Genomic DNA, 18,260 nt, shown 5'->3' on the forward strand with positions numbered 1-18,260 from the left:
ATCCTAATCATCCTTTGCTAATATCACACTTAAGACCATCTCAGTTTCTTCAGTTTCTAACAGACTTCAGCTCTGCCATTGACTTATGTATTTAATCATTTTCATAACATATTCTCCTTATCACTAAGGTGTCCTGCCTTACCCCACCTAAACTTCCATCTTGCTCATCCTGTCAGGCTTGCTTCTGTACAAACCACTTTAGTTTTGCTACATTTGTTTACACCTCTTCTCCTTCTGGTATATCTTGTATCTTACCTCTTCTTGGCTTCCACCTTTTTCCTAAGTTTTCCTTCCTTACTGTTCTGACCTTTCCTACTATTATCCCTACTACTGAGATATCCTCCTGTAGTTCTTCCTTCAATCCTTTCTTCCTTTCCTACTCTAATTTCAGCACCACTTTCCTGTCTAACCCTTCCACGTCTGATAGATCAAACACTTTATTTTGGGCAATTCTCTTGTCTGTTTCTCCTCCCTAAATTCCATTTTCATTGGCATTTTCTTTCTTAATTTTCTTGCTTAACCATATTCATTCATGTCCTGCCCTTACAAATTGTTCTGTTCCCTTTGTGACCTCTTTTTTCATCTTTTATCTTCAAACTTTTTCCCTTCCTTTGTCTCTACTCTCTCCTTCTGTAACATCTTATTTTTTCCTCTGTTTTCGGCACTAAATGCCATGTCTTCATTTTAAAGCTGCCCTTTCAGCCTTCCAGTCATCATCATCATCTTCAATGCCACCTTCTTCTCTTTTTACATGGGGTCATGGTATTACTTTCATTCCAAACTGTTCCATATGTTCCACATACACATAAAATTTTAGGATATTACATTTAGATTTTGATCGTCCTCTGATGTTTATAGTTATTGTCATATTATTCTTCATGATGGCAATGGGAAAATTCATTTTTTTTCTTAAAAAGCAGTATGGATATTTGCTATATGACCAAGTTGTAATTTACATCTGAGTTTTTCCTGACCTCCTTTCTCTCTATAGCTCTAAAACCATAGAAGAGTTCACTCTGAATTTGAACAGGATTTGTATACAATTTTTTTAGCTACTCAAATCATTTGAGGGAGCAACCAGTGAACAAATGGATTAAGTATGCCCCTTTTGGGGCTTACACCTCCAGACCCCCCATTTGAGTCCTTTTTACCTCTCTCTTACTCTTGGCCTCTTTTCTCAATGTATTACCTCTTCCCCTAGCACTGCTCATGATTTTCAGACTACTTGACTGGTCGGTCACCTGTCTTCTCACATTCATTATATACAATTTCCTTAAGATGTTGCAGTGGAGGGAAAGGAACAGCTGTATTCTACTACTTACCTCATGACAAAATAACATTGGAAATTATGGGTGCTTTTAATTTATTCTGTGTTTGTCAGCTGGCATAACAGCAAGATCTTAGAAAAAAAAACATTTCTGACACAGAGCTTGCTAAAGGAGTATTAAACATCTGCAGGGTCACATAAAAATTATCAATATAAATGAAGTATAAATGCAGTAAAAAATAGAAAATGTCTTAACATGCAGTTAGTCAACATTAAATAAATGGTGCGTTATCACCTCACAGCAAGATGTTGTCCCGTTTGATTCTCAGCTAGAGCTTCTTCTGTGTGGAGGCATGCGTGAATGAGCGTGCCTTTGTTGAAGGTTGTGCATCAGGGTTGGTAACCCGGCATGTAAAAATCCACTACCAAACATTAGTGGACCGGAGTTCCGCTGTGGCGACCCCTAGCTGAAAGACACAACTTGTCAGTGCTGTAACACACAGGGATAAAGCTCTAACAATGGACCAGCCAATCTATGTTCTGTTTGCAGCTCAGGTGTATGAGGTGCTGGTGGGGGAAGATGGGTGTATGCATCAGGGGGGTATGAACTCTTGGGCCACACTGTCCAAAATGATGGGCTGTCCAGTAACAATGCCCATTCTATGCCCTACCTTCAGGCATGTAATGGGTTTGTGCAGGGGTGGGGAAAATAGAACGTGAGGGTAAGAGTAGTCTGGTAGGCCCAGGCCTTGACATGAGGAACTGAGCGCAGCTAATGGTTAGCTGTGGGGAGACAAAAAGAGGGGCAAAAAATAAGAAAATGCTATAATATGAAATATATACAATATATCCCCTTAAAAATGCACATAGCATTACATAGTGAAGCAGTCACTGTTAAGGAAATGCCTTGATTTTAATTGTAAACACAATACCATATCAGTAGGACTAGTTAGAAGAAAAAAATGCAGTATGTACAGACTAGACCATTACAATGAATAAGTCTTGCTGACTGAGACCAAGGGAAATGCATACAACTGTGCTGGCCAGACCTTGTGCTAAAATTATGTCCCAACATCTGGGCACTATCTCTGCCACCATCAAACAACAAACCAACCTGAATAGATTCAAAAACTCGATAAAGCTGCACTTTAAAATCACTCGGCTCTATTCTTGCACCTCCCCAGGCTGTACTACTCTGGCCCTTACACACCCTCATCACCCCATATACCTCAGTAAAGCATATCATCGATGTGAATGTCCAACTCTCTTCTATCCTTTTGCCCTTACTGCCACTTCTATTGCTTCTATTTGATGTGTGACAAGTTTTTCCCTCCAACAAAATTCCGTCTCATACTCAACTACCTTCTACATCTACCTCCACATCATTACAGTTTTCTTTTTCAATTACCTAACAAATGTGCACACTATTCACCTTTCCTTAACTACTCTTTGCTTTCGGCTTATATCTTCCATACCACGCATCCCTCTTATCCCTCTATGTATAAATGTAGAATTATAATCTGATATTTTAAACCTTGCAGTATATGCCAAATTATCTTGTATTCGTGCTTAATAAGTTTTTGTCTAGTTTTGCTGCTTCAGTTTTGTAACTTTAGGCTTTACATTTTTTTCTGCTGTACAAAATTACCTATTTTGTTTCAGGAGACTTTCCCTCAGGGTCACCGCTGAATAAGGGCTACCACAGCCCAGAAAGACTATCCTGGTCAACAAAAAAACAATAAATGAATAAATAATGTTGTACAAAATTAATCACATCTGATTAAGTAGATAAAAGACAAATAGTGACAGATCTAGGAGTTAAAAAAATAGTATAGAAGGTGATGACAAAGGCTTAATGGATAGCAGTGAGCACAGTATAGATAACGCTTCAGATGAAAATAGATTTAAATAGCTGAAGCATGCCAGAAGCAATAAGGTGAACATAGATTTAAGTAAATGAAGCATGCCAGAAGCAAGCATAAGTCATCTATATGCTAATATCAGAGCCTCCACTAAAGGAGGGCAAAGGGAGGAGGATGGCCCAGGTGCAAGCTGTTAGGGGTGGGCCATGACTGGCTGGTATAGAAGGTGTGAAATTACAGAATGAAGCAAACAGATAATTATGTAGGTACATTGTTACTGCTTAAGTGCTTAACAATAATGCTTTGTGCTTTCTGGGACCAATCAGCTCCTCTTCAAAAGCGCTGATCATATCCCATAATAGTCTGCACCTGGGGAAGCTGGCCTCTTTACCACACCTTTGCATACAAAATGCTTTTGTTAAGGGTAGAAAGCAAGAATATAGCAAACTGAGCACAAAGCTTTATATGAGTGTCCTATGTCCTATGTATGGGTTGCCATACACATCAGAACAACAGCAGTGGATTTTGTCTTACCTTTGGGATTTTGGATACATTGATATATGGACTTTGTATACATTTTTCAGTATTTAGTTGAGATTGTTATGATGGCCATTCCCAACAACGTTGGGCAATTTCGTGATAAGATCTAGCGGTTGTCATTTCATGTCTGTTCCTAATTCGAGGTGGTTTGCATTTGTTCTTTGGACTGTAAATGTGAGTGAGGCACATTTGTTCTTTGGACTGTAAATGTGAGTGAGGTGCATTTGCTGCTAGCCTAACAGACTTTGGATCCCACGCTGACTGCAGAGGTGACTTTTCATCTTTTATCTATTGGGCTGTGTAACGGCTGGTTAATGGTCTTTGGTTTTACCTCTTTAGCTGATTATTTATACCATTCTATGTTTTTTTTGCTTCAAGAAAGGTGTTTTTTTGCATCAAGAAAGGTTTTCTGTTGAACGGCTGTTCACAACTCGTATGTTCTGGTCTGGATCTGGCTGAAGTGGTTACACTTTTCAGGCTACAACTGTGCAGGAGGCATAATCCTTTGGTTATTTACGAACATTAGGGAGTTCTTTTGGAAATGATAAGCTTCAGGATTTCTCATCTGTTATGTGATATTACATTTTGTATGTTGCTCATTTATTGCCCTGGGGGACAATTTTCATGGAATGGCTTCAAGAATATCATCTGTGACACAGTTTGGGGCTAAATTCTTCCATTTTCTGAACTGGTGGACATTTTTGGTTGTTCCTATCGATTTGAACATATACTCAACAACATATTTTTGGTCTCCATATTATTGTTGGGACATTTTTGCCACAGTTTGTGTGTTTCTTGTGAGCCCTTCCTTGTGACTGGGTTTAGACAATTTGTGTATTTTTTCAAATAATAATATCTCTATTGCTAACCAGGATCTAGTGAGGAACTGTTTAATGCCTGGTATAGACGGTATAAGTTAGGGTTTACTTCTAGCCGCATTAAGTGCAGGTCTTGCTAGTCCATCAAAGCATTATTATGTTCATTTATTTTCTAATATCTTCATGATTCATTGCTGTTGATATTATATTATTAGGGCTATTAAAGATCTAATTACATTGTGCTGTTTCAGGGTACATTTAGAAGTTTACCATTATGTGAACATCATTTTTCAGGTTTAACATCTTATGGGCAGGCTCAAGATACTGCTGTTTATTGAATTATGCTTTCTAAACAGATTGAGTATTAATTTTTACTGGTTTTTCTTTTCATTTACCATTTTGTACACTTGGATGTTATGTAAGCAAGTCAACAATGTGTTCTAGTAGGGCAATATTGTTTGGCAACTAATTGATATGTTCAACTGTTTGCTATATAAATTATATGAAAACCACTTTTAGGTTTGAATCTGCTTCTATGGTGATAGTTGGTTTTGACACTTATTATATTAACTGATAGGGTGATGCTTTTCAAACCTTCTAACTTACAGGGCTTTGTGAACAGGATTGTACCCAGTTTTTTGTTGGTTATACCTTTTGCTGTTGGGATTAGCAATTATCTAGTTTTATAAGGCTAGTTAGGTTTTCCACCATATATCACATGGCCATATGAAACCCTTTTTCTGATTATTTATTTGAGGATACTTGATGTATGACTCACACCAATATATTGTGGAATTTGAATTGCCAGATACTCAGGGGAACGTAGTGTTGTGAGGATTGGTTTAAATGCGTTTATACTCCTTTTTTTACACAAAGACTATTATTGCTCCCTGGTACGCTGTTTGTTCGATTGAACTGGGGAACGTAGTTTTGTGTCACTATATGACTGGTGTTTACTTCCCACAAATACTATTATTGTTCCCTTCTTATTTTGGTCTGGTTCTGCATATTTATTGCTGATCGAAAAGATTAGATATATCTGTTTATATCATTATATAACCAAATATTTCATTTGGGTGAATTATTAAATACATTTTCTAGTTGGCTATTATAGGTACTTTGACCATGTGATATATGAATTTTTCTATTAGGATATTTGATATTTATCATTCTTGCTGCCCCTTTTCAGCGAAGGATTGTTTATATTTGAATGACATTTGTCTACAAATAAGTAATTAATATTGAATTGTTTGGTTCACCTAACCAACTATTATTGGGTACATCTGTGGCTACTCTGTCCACATTGATTTTGAATTACATCATAGGTTTGTTATGGATCTGACAAGCAACATCAGGGGCTTATCATCCGATAAGGATGATCTACAAGTATTTGGTCTGGGCGACATTGTCCAAGGTTCTTCTGAACCCAATATACTTGACCCTTCAACCCAATGCAAGGTGGCCTTTCAAAGATTAACTAAAGAGATGAAAGGACTCAGAAGCAATGTCTGGCATTTGAAATTATTCAATGCATACCGGACCAAAGGTATAGCCCCTGGAGGCTTAAGAGTTAGAATACAACCTCTAGTCCATCAGGCTGATGATATTTTATTGGATGAATGGGGAAAAATTCAACAGAATACATCTATGGGTTTTGTAGAAGTATTAACAGGGTACTATGAACAGACTATGAACAGACAGTTGATAATGGGATTAAGGCTTTGTCTTGAAATCAAAAAATTTGATACCCTACCCAGCTACAGGGAAGGTTTGAATTTATTGGGTTCTGATTTATTATCTTTAGAACAACAATTACAAGACAAAAAAATTAAAAAATGTCAACGTGATGTTGGGGATTATCAGAGAGGTCAGCCCTTTATGCCATATAAGAGTCCCTTGGTAGGGAGAAACCCCAACAAAACAATATCTGTGAAATGCAAGAGACCTAAATCTATCCTCAAGAAAACACAAAAGAATGTTAGTTTCATTTCAGGAGAAGACTCCTGTTCTGCTACTGATGCAGATGGCAACCCCTTTCTACAGTCACCAGCACCGAAAAGACGTAGCAGTAGTCACCCTTTAGGGTTAGGTCCAGAAGAGGGGGGAGGAAACATAGGCAATGCCAAGACTCTGGAGGAGATTCTCAAGATGATGACCAAATGTTGAATGAATGCAACAATGTACACAATATATCTTCTGTGGAACTTTCTCAAGCCCAGATTTCTGTACTTAATAAAGGCCTAAGTTATGTTCCCGTTTTTTTGTGGCTGAGGATTCATTTCAGTCTGATGTTATTTCTTTTTGTAGATTGATTAATCTCAGACTACACTTTGATTCTAATACCGGTGGTACAGAGGTCAAATCATTTAAATTTCAACAGTCCAAATGTATGACTCTCATGTCCAATCAGGTATCCCTATTCCAATCTGCTGTCCTCAAAGACTTACATTATAATTTTAATGGGCATGACATCTGCCATCATAATCTCTCTAGGGTTGAACAATCAGCTTTGGAGGATTTGAAAAACAATAAAGATCTTGTCATATTATCAGCTAACAAAGGGGAGCAGTAGTAGCTATGAATTGGGATAGCTACTATCAGGAAGCACAGAGACAGCTGGGGGATGCCAGGCATTATATGCCTATGCCCCTTGATCCAAGTAATACATTTAAAGTTAAAATTGATCGATATCTATCCCAGGCACAACAGGAAGGTATTATTACTCAGTCGGATGTATACCATCTTATGGTTAAGGACCCTAGATCACAATACATCTATTTCTTACCTAAAATACACAAGGATCCTTATTGTCCACCAGGAAGGCTAATTGTCTCAGGGAGGGGGAGTTTAACTGAGCCCTTGTCTGAATTTCTTACTTTTTATTTAAAACCTCTCCTGGTTTATATCAGATCACATATCAAGGATACCACCCAATTTCTGGGTATCATCTCCAACACTCAGTTGGAACCAGGTTGGCTTCTCTGCAAAGTAGATGTGACTGCCTTATACACCAATATTCCACACTGGGCAGGATTAATGGCCCTACAATATTGATTAGATCTAAGTGCTTTGTATCCACCTTGTTTCAACACTCTTTTAGTCTGTATAACTGAACATGTCCTCACAAAAAATGTGTTTTACTTATACAGACAATGTTACTGGCAGTCACATGAAACTGCATTGGGGGCATCTTTTGCCCCGATATATGCAGATTTATTTATGGCCTACCTGGAGACCAAACTGATCTGTAATTCCAACCATAACATCTATTTGGATGAAATAGACATTTCGAGACGATATCTGGATGATTGTTGGTTGGTATGGAAGGTGGATGTACCTTACCTTTTGGAGTTTGTGGAATATCTTAACCAAAATAAATAGGGAATTGAATTCAAAGTAAATTTTGATCTTAAGCAAATTACCTTTCTGGATGTGACCATCACCAGAAATGAGGATAATACACAGATTTATAGGAAATATCCCCAGTATAACTCTTTACTCCATGCTAATAGTCTTCATCCACCTCACGTGGTACACAACATTCCCAAATCTCAATTTTTGAGAATCAAACGTATTTGTTCTGATAATAATACCTTCCTTAAATACAAGTTGGATCTGGCAAACCATTTTTACAACAGGGGCTATCAAGCAGGCAACGTTGCCATGGCTAGCAGCTGGGCTTCTACACAGGCTAGGGGGAATCTTGTGCCATATAAAAATAAGGACCAAACATCACAAGGTCATGATGCTTTGAGAATGGTCACTACATATGGACGCAACACCAAACCCTTTATGGATATTATTCCTTAACACTGGAATATTTTGTTATCAGACCCAAAATCAGCATCTAAGGTAGGCCAGAGATGATTTTTTTCTCCTTTAGACTGGGAAAAATTTGGGCTCAATTTTGAGCCATTATAAACATACCTCCCAGGTTCCAGTTGGACATACACAATACACACTTATGGGTGATAAATGATGTGGTACCAACCCATGTGGTCATTGTACATACTGTGTCAGAGTTTTCAAAATTAAGGAGTTCACCAGTCCTAACACTAACAAAGTCTTTGACATAAAGTTTTTGGCCAACTGTGGTTCGGATTGGGTCATCTATTTGGCCTCCTGTCACTGTTCAGCCTTTTATGTAGGGCAAACATCCAGACCATTACGTATTAGAATTCCTGAACATATTAGTAACATAAGGAACCATAAACCCTCCAGTGCACTTTATAAACATACACTCAAGCACCCTTCTGCTTCTTTTCACTTTACAGTTATTGACAAAGTTACAGGGGGCAGATCCCATAAAAGTGGTTGGCATACTATTTTAAACAACAAAGAAAGAAACGGATAATTAAATCGGGTGGTCTTTTCAGCCCTGGCTTGAATGAACATCTTTAAAACATTTGTAATAGGAATCCACTGCTTTTTAGCGATTTGCTGCATATCTCTTTAATATTTTCCTGACAGGAATTCATCATGTACTAATTATTCAGTTGGCATGTGCTATTTAAACCATTGTTCTGATGTGAATCTTGTTATTTCTAGTCTCATTTATGCACTGAAGAAGGCTTATACAGCCGAAACTGATTTTCTTATTACTATATGGCACTTTTGTGCTGACTTGGGGTGGTTTACACTCCCAAGTTGATTTGATATGTATATTTATTAAATTTATATTTTTTGGCAACTTCCACTGGTGCTGGCCCTTTATTTTGGTTTGGATTTGTCCTATGTCCTTCCCAAATAAATCACATACAACATAATTTTCAGCCTGGAAAAGGAGAGAGAATGAAAAGAAGACACAAAAAGACACTACACCGCAGCCTCACAACTTGCAAAAATCTGGTGCAACCATAGTATCTTACAGTGTCCCTACAGTGGAAATGTGTAACAGCGGAATATGCTGTTCATAATTTCCTGATAAATGATGATATGTATATAATGTATGCTTAGAAGATGACAGACAGTGTCAATTTAAACAACCTTTATATTAACATCATTTTTCATATGGCATGAAATATATAACTTTTTAGTGAATAAAGTAATAACAGAGGGTCAGTATAATGAAGAAAAGTACACCATGAAATATGAGTCTTGTCTGTAAATCTAAGATGATCATAAAAGAAGTGAGATACAGCAACATCAGCAAAGCTGCACAACACAACAAGGTTGTTAAATGTGTCTTCTAATCCAGAAACATGTTGGAGCTAAAAGCAGTCCTTAGGTCACATTGGATGCCATTTTAAAGGCTTCATTATGTTTCTGATCACGGGCAGCTGCGGTGGTGCAGCGGTTAGCGTTGCCACCTCACAGCAAGAGGTTCTCTGGTTTGATCCTCAGCTGGGGTGCCTTCTGTGCAGAGTCTGCATGTCCTCCCTGTGGTCGTGTGGGTTTCCTCCAGGTGCTCCGGTTTCCTCCCACATCCCAAAGACATGCTCAGGCTGGATTAGACACTCTAAATTGGCCCTAGGTGTAAGTGTGTGTGTGTGCCTTCTGTGGAAGGTTAGGCGCCGGGCTGGCAACTCGACACCATAAAACTCCACTGCCAATCATGAGCGGACAGGTGATCCGCTGTGGCGACCCCTAACTGGGAAAAAGCCGAAAGAAGATTATGTTTCTGACCACATTCTAATTTTCTATATTCTCTAATAGTGGACCATCCATCTAAAATAGGAAGTTATCTATAACTTATTTGGCAAGTATTTCTTTTGCTGTTAGTGAGGCTGAATGATTATGCATATTTTAATTTATATATCCTTCCTATTCCCATACCTGCTGACCATTAAATTGTTGTCATGCCTTATTCATTCTCTACTGGGTCTAGAATTTTGCCTATTCATTCTTTTCCAGAATAAGAGTCACAGGACCACATATGTGACTTGAATGGGCAAGAAGGGACAATTGCATGTCCTTCAATGAGACACCTATACGTGGAATTTTATTCAAAGTCCCTAATTTCTTAACCTTGTTTGTGATGTAGGCATCCACATCACTGCAACATCTACTAATGTTTCTCATGCAGGAGTATACACACTGACACATGTGCCCTGCATGAGCTACCAGAATGTCTCCTTGGGGAGTCAAGTACACACTCCTCCCATTGCTGTGGCCTAGCCATCATAACTTTATTCCTCCTAACCTGAAGCATTAAGACCAACAACTGGAAAGCCACAACATCTGCTACCACCCCCCTCCCCTCGTATGCAGATAGAGAGAGGAATAGCTGCACCTCTCCAGCCCTACTCACCCCCAGCTTTTCTAGCCCTGAAGCAGTTAATCAAGCATCTGTAATCTGCTTCACATTCAGAACTATGACTCCCTGTGACACAGGGCTGGGTTTACAATAATAAGACAATGGCAAATGGGAACGGGTAGGGTGCCATATTTCAGCTGAATAATCACTCTTTAGACTTTGCTGTTGTTTGTTATGCTCTCTTTGTTTAAGTATTCTCTTTTCTTCAGGAATATTTATCAGTGATGAGTCTACTTGCACCTTCTCCTTTTCAAGGACACAGTCTTTCCTTTAGTTATTTTTTTTTTCAAAATGTTTTTTCTGGGTTACAGAATTATATTGTTAATTGGAGATGTATATATTTTACTTGGGGCTAAGTAGCTGAACAGAGACACCTCCCCTTCTTGAAGAAAGTCATTGCAGGGTGACTCATTTGGCCCTTTTACCAAAAACACTACAAAAATCTGAGTTGAAAAGGCAGAGTTATCTCTTTAAGCTGATTCCTAGAAGGTACAGATAGCTTCCTTTTACTGTAAAACAAGTTACTGTATTATTTAACTCTCAGGGAAACCATTGCTTTTTGTATAATCATTTATTGAGTGTTGTAATCGAGAAACATATAGCTAAAATGCCTTGAAATATTATTTTACATAAAGTGAGGTATAACTTCATATGCTTGCTTGATAACAATATAGTATTCAATACTCAAAATTACTAGAGGATCCTGGCTAATTAACTCAAGAGGTTTAACCTTCTTCCTTCAGATTGCCCTTATATTCACAAACACTTCCATCTACTTCTATAATTTTCCTGCTTTAGTATAGAAATATTCCAAAATTAATCTGTTAAATATTCTAAATCACCAGGTTTTTGCTTCCAAGAAAAATGTTGTTTCTGGAATTTCTGTAAATTCTCATTATGACGTTGCAGTACCCCGTTCACTGTCTGCAACATTATAATTCCTTTAATGGCTTGCAGATTGGTTTGCTGAGTTGCAGTAGTTTTACCTATATCAGAAGTATCCTGTAAGCCATTGTAACAAATGTGGTCAGCATTTTAGTACCTTACAGATATGTTACATTACCTGTACCTCCAAAGTAGGCTCCAGCAACCTAGCACCAGACAACTTCCTGGATACACTAGCTGTTACAACTTTCTATCACTATGTGAGTAGTCGAGTACACATGCACATGTGCACACATGAGCGCGCGCATGCACACACACACACACACACACACACACACACACACACACACACACACACACACACACACACACACAAGTGCACAGACAAGCACACACACACACATGCACACACACACACATACATGCACACACACATGCACACACACACACACACACACACACACACACACACACACACACACACACACACACACACAAGCGCACACACAAACATGCACAAGTGCGCGCACACACACACACACACATACGCATGCACACAAACACATACACACGCACGCACACACGCGCACACACATGCACGCACACACACACATGCATGCGCACACAGACACACACACACACACACACACACACACACACACACATGCCCACATGCACACATGCACACACAAATGCATGCATACACATGCACGCAAACACACACATACATACATGTTGGTATACCCTGCTATATTTTATTTTCAAAAAATTAATCATTGTGGATGAGTATAGTCAAGCTGGGGTATATTTACAATACTTTTCCAGTCATGGTGTGAATGTCTGGTTCTAGAAGTCTGCAGTGACATAGGCAGACATACAGTTGACTCCTCATATTTGCTTATGCATATTTATGCATTCATGATGAGGGTAGTATCCAGCAAATGATAATTAACTTTCTATAAAGTACCATAAGATACCCACAATACTTCAGTATTCCCTACCTGAGGTACATTTGTTTAAGCCAAGACATGGTAGCAAAGAATATAAATGTAGAATTTTGTGCATTGGTGATAACATTTTTTACAAAACTGAGATAGCAGATAAATCTGCCTGCATTTCATGCTTAATAATATGATGTGATCTAGATGATCTGTTGATGACTAGGTCATTAGCATAGAGGATGATTATGGTACATGGAAAGTCAAGATGCAGAAAGTCAACAAAAATGAATAAGAGAAGGGTTGTCAATATTGAACCTTGGAGAATTCCTATCTGATAAGAGGTGACCAGGTTTTACCTTGACATTTATAGCTGAGCTATAGCAGGAAATCTGTGATGTGGTGCCAGCACTAAGGCCCAGTTATTTGAGTTAACAGCTCATGATCCTTCCTGTTATATCATTTAGTTAAAACAAAAATGACTCCTATCTGTATATCCTAGTCCATGTTGCCAGAAGTCCAATATATGCATCCAGAGTCTGTTGATAGGTTTTCTTTTTTGTGTTTAGGCTGGAACTAAAAATAATGGAAGAGACCTGCAGTCAGAGGTGGTAGCAATATTCAGGACTTGAATCATTTGTACTCCTCTTTCTGTAAAGAGTTAACATAGGCTTGTCTAAAGCATAAATTAAGTCTTCCATTTCGCTTGCTTTCAGTGTAAGTGTTTATTTTAAAATTAGTACTGAAAACCCCTAAATACTTATGCATTTTCAAATAGTTTAAATGACTGACCTCTGAATAATGACAACAGTATAAAGTAGTACTATTTACATGGCTAAAACTTGCAAATTAGAAAGGACCAGCTTACATTCAACTGAGTGGACCACTTACGCTCATATCACAGTTAACTTAGCATTACAGGTCAGGATATCAGTTGTCAGTGTAATTATTCCTCATAGTATATATGAGAGAGTCCCTGGGTGGCACACTTTTACAGACTTAATTTATTTGTTCATTCATTCTGTTTTATTTCATTTTATTTTATTTTATTTTTTCACTTAATTGGCTGGGTTAAAGCCACTAGGCCAATGCTATCCTTCAGCTGAAACCAGAGATTTCCACTGCTACTGCTATAGTGCTTACTTAGATTGTGTCTGCTAGTTTTACAGGACAGTAGTATCTAGATCATGCAGTTTAACTGCACTTGAGCTCTAAAACCAACACTTTTACATTAAGAGGGTTTTCTGACTGCACTCTTGTGGCCGAAGTGTGCTGTAGCAAATCTACCTGAGTTGGGGGCTGTTGGCTGAAATCATATTGTGTGGGCTGTGCTGTTGTAAGACTTGTTTTTCTGATTCTATGTAAGCCCAGTCTTTGTGAGGGTTTGTGCTCGATGCCTCAGAGCTGCTCTTGGTTTGGCTACTTTGCCTGAGAGTTACACTGAATCTGCTGCATCTAAAGCCATCCTCTGCTCAAAGAACAAAAATAAGTATCATTTTGCATGTCTGCTGATTATTTTTGCTGTATTTCATAAGCATCCTGCATTAATTGTTACATTTCTTGCACTTTAGTAGAGTTTTAAAGCTGAAATGTTTCCACTGCTGCTGTATGTAATGCTTAATTACATTGTGGTTGCTATTTTCACAGGACAGTAGTATGTAGAGTGTGTAGTTTCCATTAGCTTGCTGTTATAAAACTTTTTTTTTTTTTATTCTATATAAGCCCAGTGTTTGCGCTATACTGCTGTCCATGCAGAGGTGGTTAGCCGTGCCGTGTATAGATAAAAACACCATCAAGTTAAAATTTCCCTTAATATACCTGTCTCTGCAACTTCCCTAGTCCCCCTGCTCCTCTAGGTGCATCTAAAATGTGCACAGAGCAGCATCACCAGCGATATTGTACTTGAGGGCCTCACCAGATGTGCAGTGACAAGCCTCGCCCAAAACCCGCTCCATGCTGTTTCGTAATCAGGCACTAATGTATACGTATTCCCTCGAAGAATCCTAATACACTGTCTGGCTTTTAGTACATGTCTTGTGTTGTCTTCGAGAACAATTGTTTGTTTCTTATTTTAATATAAACCAAAGAAATGCGTATTTATTAAATAAAAGACATATTTCAGAAACTTCGTTTTGTTCCTGCATCTGGCTGTCTGCAAAGTATATTTTCTTTTAAATTAAACGGTAAACTACATGGTCACTTTTTAGATAATGATTTAATCGGGAGATACATTTTTTGTTAAAAATAAAGTATATAAGCTCACTTCTTATTCTTTTCCTGACCTAGGGTTACCACCAGTTTTCCTTTAGGCTGGGCAGTCCCTTATTTGGGCAGGTGTGTCCTTGTCGGAGAGGGGGATATGAAAATGGCAAGTGTCCTTTTTTTTGCTAAGTTCCCTTTATTAGTTGACTAAAGCTATTATTTTTGTATTTGAATCGCTTACCAACCAACTAAAATTCTAAAAAGAGTGGGCTTTTATTTTAGCAAAAAAGCTATTATTTTGGTATCTGAAACACTTCAAAATGTAACAAGCAACTAAAATTCTTCAAGAGTGTGCTTTTATTTTTAGCAAAAAAAAAGTCCATTCGTTTGCATTGTTTGAATGTCATGTCAATCATGGCTTATTACATATGCAGACCTGGTCGTCAATCATTTGCGACACGCCCACTTCTGCGCAAAATGCAAGGTGAGGCCTTCAAGTACAATATTGCCGCATCACCTTGTTAGATAGCTGCAGTTCACACTGAGCATAGCAATCATTCTATGTCTGTGTGCTACCATCCCAGTCCAGTTAGATCTTCCCACTCTTTTTCCTGGTTAAATCTGTAGCAAAAGACCTGAAACCATGGATAGGCACTGTTCTGCTATCTCTGTGGCCAGTCTGATGGACATGGGCATCCTAAGGCAATGTAGCAATTGTCTTGGTCATAGAAGACTCTGTCGTGAGACACATGGATGCCCCCCCCCCCCACCACCAGGATGGATAAAGAGAGGTTTACAGTCAGTTGCCTGTCAAGGTCCAATATTCACCAGATCATGCAGGCACTCAGGTAACTAAAGCACAAGTAGCAGTATGACTCAATAATAGTCCATATGGGTGTGAATGACCTGAGACATACCTACCTGGACTATATGAAGAGAGACATGATGGACCTCTCTGCATATGTGTTGCAGGTCATTATGTGCCTCACATTAAGCAGATTTCTACTCTCACTAAGAATGATACCACAATACAAACAGAAAAGGAATGACTTCAATAATTGGGTTAGCTACTCGTGTCCAAGGGGATCTAGTATTTGTCAACCTGGGATGACATGATCGACAGACCACACTGCTTTGCCAGAAATGGTCTGCACCTATTGCTGCTAGGCTTTCGAATACTGGTCAAGGCATTAGCCACCTCCATAGTGCCTTTTTAGGTCATGCCAAACCAACAGGCCTACCAACATAACAGATTTTTCTAATGTTAGACTGAAGGTACTGTTGCTGAATGATAGGAGTCTTAACAAGAAACGACACTCCCTGGAAGCTCTCCTTACCCTGGAGACTGCTGATGGCTGTGCAGTTACAGAGATGTGGTTCAAGGCTGTAGAAAGCACCCCAAAAGTGCAAGGCAACAGTGCTTATCATACATTCAGACTACCGTCTGTAAAGGGAAAAAGCAAAATGAAGAGCTGTTTCCATTTACATAAAATACAGTCACACCTGTAAACTGGTCAAGCAGGATGACTCGCATGAGCTACTCGATGTTCAGTTGACCACAGGCAAAATCCCCCACCATATTATTGCTAGCTACAGGTCCCCAACCACGAACCATGAAACTACTCAGCATACCTGAATCACTTACCATTCAGGCCAACACTCTACTCATGTGTGATTTTAACTACTCCTCCATAAACTGGGAAACATACACGACCAATAACATGCAGGCTCAGAGATTCCTGGATTTTTTAATGCAAACAGTCTGGAACAGCTGGTCTGCACTCCCACTCGGTGTTGAAATGCACTTGACATAGTACTAGCAAACATGGGGAAGCATTGCACCTCCTCCCCCAGTGTAATAATCTCATTGTTAAGATTGGATCATAAATCAGTCTGTTTTGAAATAAATGTAATGGTAGAACCCCATCAAAACTTAAGCCATAAAGTATTTTTCCAAGGCAAATTACCTTCTGTTAAGTGAAAACATGGAGACCTACGCAGAAGTATACATGAATGCCCTGTACAGCCACTTAAACAATTGCATAGAAATGGCAGTACCTGACTGAACTAAACCCAGGTCTTCTCGGAAAAACAAGCAACCATGGTGGAACCCTGGCATAAATAGACTATACAACAGAAGGAGGAAATTCCTCCCTGAAGTCAGTGGAATGGTACAAAACAGACAAAAATATCCTTCAGTCTCAAAAGGCAAATCAGGGAACTAGTCAATTCTTCCAAAGCTAAATACAAGACTAAAATAACCTCCCAAGCAAAGAATAACAATAAAGTATTTGTTAGTTATGTCCGCTATCTTAAGAGAAACACTCAACAATGTACTGAGTTGGCTGTAGATGGCACTATCTATACTCATCCAAAAGAAACAGCAAACTTGGTGGACGATAAATTCATCTCAGATTTCACCCTCTCATCACCTCTGGTCACTCCCCATGAAATATAACCTTCCATCCCTTTGCCTGCTAACACAAAAGAACAAGTCATCATTTTGCTCTCTACACCTAGAAACTCATCATCAACGGGCCCTGATGGAATCCCAGGGGGCCTATTAAATAGCTTGAAACATGACTTAGCAGATCCACTTGGATCTCTATTTATCCACATTCTCCAGGCAGGCTTTGTCCCAGTAGAATGGAGGACAGTAACAGCCATTTATCTATGCAAGGGGGATGATGAACTGACACAGGAAACTACAAACCATAAGTCTGACTAGTCTTATATGTGAGGCTATGGAAAGGACAATCATGGACCTGATTAACAATGACATATGAAATCTCCAGACTCTAGACCCAAGCCAGCTTTGTCAAGGGCAGGTCCTATCTGCACAAGCTGGTGAACCTCTTTGAGAATTTGACCAAAGTCATGGATGAGGGTAAGACAGTGTATAGTGCTTACCTTCACCTATCTAAGGCATTTGACATAATATGCACTTGGGTATTATAGATAAATTCACAAAATTGGGCATAAACCTCTGCATCACCAGATGGATTGGATAGACAAATGCTCATGGCTAGGACAGATGTCGGTGTGGGGTATTCCACATCCAGCAAGAGGCCAGTCATCAGTGGAGTACCACAGGGCTTAGTGCTGGGCCTACTCCTGTTTGGGATGTACTTCTGAGATGTCAAGGAAAATGTAGATGGTCTTTGACTGACCAAGTTTGTTGATGACTGCAAGTTGGGGGAAATCACTGACTCTCCAAATGCTGTTGATATCTTACAGAAAGGTCTGACACAGACTAATGATTAGTGTCAGAGCCAATGCCTCAAACTAAATGCAATAAAGTGCATAATAATACCCATTGAGAAATCAAATACTCCTGCGAACTACAACATTGATAGCACCCACATAAGAGTGGACCCAGTGGTGAGAGATCTGTGTACTCAGATAGATAGCAGTCTGAACATTGACCACCATGTGTCCACAATGGTCAGAAAATCCTTCTATGTGGCTCAACTTATAAGTAAGAGTATGGCA

Source organism: Protopterus annectens, chromosome 4.part0 (assembly GCF_019279795.1).
Source record: "Protopterus annectens isolate FY-2018-M chromosome 4.part0, PAN1.0, whole genome shotgun sequence".
NCBI classification, from domain to species: domain Eukaryota; kingdom Metazoa; phylum Chordata; order Ceratodontiformes; family Protopteridae; genus Protopterus; species Protopterus annectens.